This window comes from Belonocnema kinseyi, chromosome 1 (genome assembly GCF_010883055.1).
Source record: "Belonocnema kinseyi isolate 2016_QV_RU_SX_M_011 chromosome 1, B_treatae_v1, whole genome shotgun sequence".
In the NCBI taxonomy this organism is placed as follows: domain Eukaryota; kingdom Metazoa; phylum Arthropoda; class Insecta; order Hymenoptera; family Cynipidae; genus Belonocnema; species Belonocnema kinseyi.
The window spans coordinates 132,042,799-132,046,845 of NC_046657.1; positions in this window are offsets into that span (position 1 = coordinate 132,042,799).

Sequence of the window (4,047 nt, forward strand, 5' to 3'; positions counted from 1 at the left end):
TTGTGCAGTGAGTGGCTGTGGTCATAAAAAAAAGGATAAAGAGGTGATAGGACCTGGGTTTCTAGCGCGACGATTGATAGGCCTACAGTGGATGGCGGCGACTGGGAATGTCGAGTTGCAGAAGCTAACCTATGAAACTACAGCCTCTGAAAAACAAAAGGGTCAAAAGAAGTTAATGAGAAACACGGAAGGAGAAACAGCATGCTAATTATCATTAATTTTTTTTTTATCATTTAGTTAATTTTGTCTTTATTCTTCCTTTTTTAGTAATTATTTTATCGGACGTCCCTTCTAGTAGCACGAAATTAGGTGCGCGCATGTGTAAATCATGAGCGCAAATAATGAGCAAAATAGCACACGTATTGAGAGAACCACAATTAGAGTGCGTGCCGTACGTGTGACGACGTTTTATGGGTAGTGTACACTTACCAGACGGCAAAATATCGGACTAGTCCTGTAGTTGGCGTAGCCGGATTTGAAACACGTTTTATTTATTTAAAAGGCATATGTCAATTGTCCAACACGAAACGATATATCAAGCTAAAGATTTATAATAGTCAAACTGATTACTGTGCTGATTACCTCGTTTGTGTATCGTTTATGCATGTACGCTGAATTTTTACCTTCAATAAAAATGTTATCAGTACGAAAAAACATATTATCGTATTTAAAATTTTTTTGATATGTTTTCCAAAAGCTTAATTTACTCGTATAATATTGGCCACGTTACACATGCGACGAGCATGACGTGTGCACGATATCATAAATTACGGCCAATTAGGGCACGTAATTTTCGGCTGTCTTCTAACTTGTCGTTTTTCCTATCGTTTATCCTGTCGTTTTTCTGTGGTCCGACAAAACTGGAAAGAAAAAATGGCAAAAAAAAGATGACAGGCCTGTCATTTTCTTCCTATCATATATTTTTGTAAGGGAGGTGCCAAAATATAGGGAAAAATGATACAGTCTAATGTTCAACGCATTTCTCGTGAACAATATGAAGCATTATTAATAACGAAACCTACAGCGATATAACTATACTAGATAGTGCTGAAAAATATCATGTACATAAGTTGTTTCTAGGCACCAGGAGCCCTATTTTTTCTAGAATGTGAACAATATGAAAGAAAACATTTTGGGCGTTGTAGAAATGAAGGATGTAGTGCCTAAAGTATTTTTGAAGTACTGACACCTAAGATGTACACTCCCAGGAAGAAAGAATCTATTGAAAAGACGGCACTGTGAATTGCGTATCTGTCATTTGGAGTTTCGGAAAGTTAAACTGAATCGGTTTGCGACTATGTGAATCGGTCTTTTTTCCAAGCAGCTTCTAATCTGCAATATACTGCAATGACCATTTCAAGCAAGGTCATGTTGAATCGGGTTCCTTCTTTTTTAATGAGACCGACTTTTTGTACTGCATAAATTCTGAAAATGTTGATGCATTACAAAAAATTTGAAGCCCAGTCGTAACCAAATCTCACTAAAAAATACAATTTTACTTAAAATATAAAACCTAAAAAAGATAGTAATGTATAATATCATTCAATTCCGTGAGAATGAGATGTTTCAAAAGATGACCTCAAGTTTTTGTTAATAATATAATCGGTATCACGAACTCTAGTTAGCCAAATTTCTTTCACTTAAAATTTCACAAGTATTATAACAGCAGCTTCCTGTAAAAAAAATTCTCTACCTGATTGCAAGTACAATATAGCAAAGATGATCCACAAAAAATAATCGTGAGGTGTTCTATGGGCTCCAAAGGGAGAAATATATGGGCCAAAGCCGTTGGAAGAATCGGTAAAGATACTAAGTATCATCCAAACTTAGGGGTATACTTGTGTGAAGGTCATTTTATATCATGGAATTTCAATCATTAATATTATAGTAAGTATGTATAACTTAATCACTGTTTTCATGAAATTCTAGGCATTTTAAAATCTTTTAGGCCCTTCTTTTTACGTTTAAAACACGTTTCAAATAATAAACCATACAATGGGTTATGTTTACTTTCTACTATTAGATTCCCTCGCCAAAGGGCAACGGCGCTACTCAGAATGAAGTAATACCAAAAATCTGCCGATCCAATCAGATTTTTCTGAAAAATTCTAATTTTATACTTTTTAAACTTTAAAAAATATATGTAAACTTATATTAAAAAAAAAATTCTTCCATAATCACATTATTTTTTTGATATTCTTTTAATTTTACTGGGGGAAGACATATTTTAAAATATGCAAGAACCCCATCACTAGCAAAACGTCTGGAAATTATTGCCTTTTCTACTCTACAGACGCCATCAGTTTGAAAATACGCATGGGAACGCTCCACGAATGTTCCACTGGGACCTGAGGGAACCTTCCATTATTGTTATTTTTAACAACAGTTATCTCGTGAACCGTAAGAGATAGGTAAAAATAAATGTCATTTTTGAGTTTTAAGTACCGCGTATACTGCATTGTAATATGATATACATATCATAAACTGACATCAATTTTGACCTATCACTTATGGTTAATCGGATATTCATTGATAATAATAACAATAACGATAATTTATTGTTTGTACGATTCAGTGGAACGTTCCTAAGTGGCTGACATTTTACACGCTCAGAGAACGTTCCACTGTAACGTTCCGAAGGTTCCCGCGGAACGTTCCGTACTGTTAGGGTTCACTGTATTATTTGTGTTCCAGTTTCATGTCCAGATTTATGTCTAGAGTTTTCTAACAGACTAGCATTGGATCGTGAACCTGTTTTTAAAGTGAGAAAACTTAAATTTTGAGCTTATAAAACATTGACTACCCTAGCGGAAGAATCGGCAAGAAAATGCCTTTCCGATCTTTTCCGATTTCTATGTGAACTTAGTTTCTGTTTATATATACAAGGTGTGTTCAGAAAATAAGGTGACTTTACGGTTTTCTCAAAAAAGATTCATTTATTCCTCAATATTTATGTTGTCCCCTTCAAAGTAATCCCCCTCAGATATAATACGCTTGTGCCAACGCTTTTTTCAATCATCGAAGCACTTCTGATAATCATTTTGTGGTATAGCCTTGAGTTATTTCAGCGATGCAGATTTATCTCCTCAATCGTTGAAAATCGATGTCCTTTCATGGGTCTCTTCAGTTTTGGGAAAAGAAGAAAGTCACTCGGGGCCAAACCCGGTGAATATGAAGGCTGAGGCATGACTGTGGTGCTGTTTTTGGTCAGAAAATCTTTCACAAGCAGCGATGAATGAGCAGGTGCATTATCGTGTTCCAAAAGCCACGAATTGTTTTTCCAAAGTTCCGGACGTTTTTTGCGTATCGCCTCTCGCAAATGGCGCATAACTTGACGACCTTGTGGTAATAATTCCTGATGCCACGGTAATCAAAGAAGACAGTGAGCAAAACCTTCATATTTTTCACATGCTTCCACTGAGACGATTGGGCTTTAGTTTCGACGTCATAACCCTATACCCACGATTCATCCCCAGTTATAACCCTTTTGAGAAAATGAAGATCATTATTGACTTCATTCAACATCTCCTGAGCGATGGTCATGCGATGGATCTTTTGATCAAAATTAAGCAGGTTTGGAACAAATTTCGATGACACACGTCTCATGCCCAAAACGTCCGAAAAGATAGCATGGCATGAGCCAACCGATATGCCAACATCTTCAGCAACTTCTTTGATGGTAATTCTGCGATTTTTCAACACAATTTCTTTCACTGCCTGAATGTTTTCATCTGTTGTTGACGTGCTGGGACGTCCAGGGCGAGGTTCGTCTTCGACATCCTCTCGGCCTTCTTGGAACAGCTTGTACCACTATACACATTTTTCTCACTCAGAGTAGACTCACCGTATGCAACTGTCAACATTTCAAAAGTTTTAGAGCACTGCATTCCATTTTTCACACAAAATTTAATGCAAACTCTTTGCTCCATTTTTTTCGAAAGAAGGAAATCGCCGAGCACACCAAACCCTTCTAAACTTTTACGCCTCTGCCAGAAAAACAACACGAGCTATATAGTCAAAACTGTGAACATATGATCGTGACGAGTG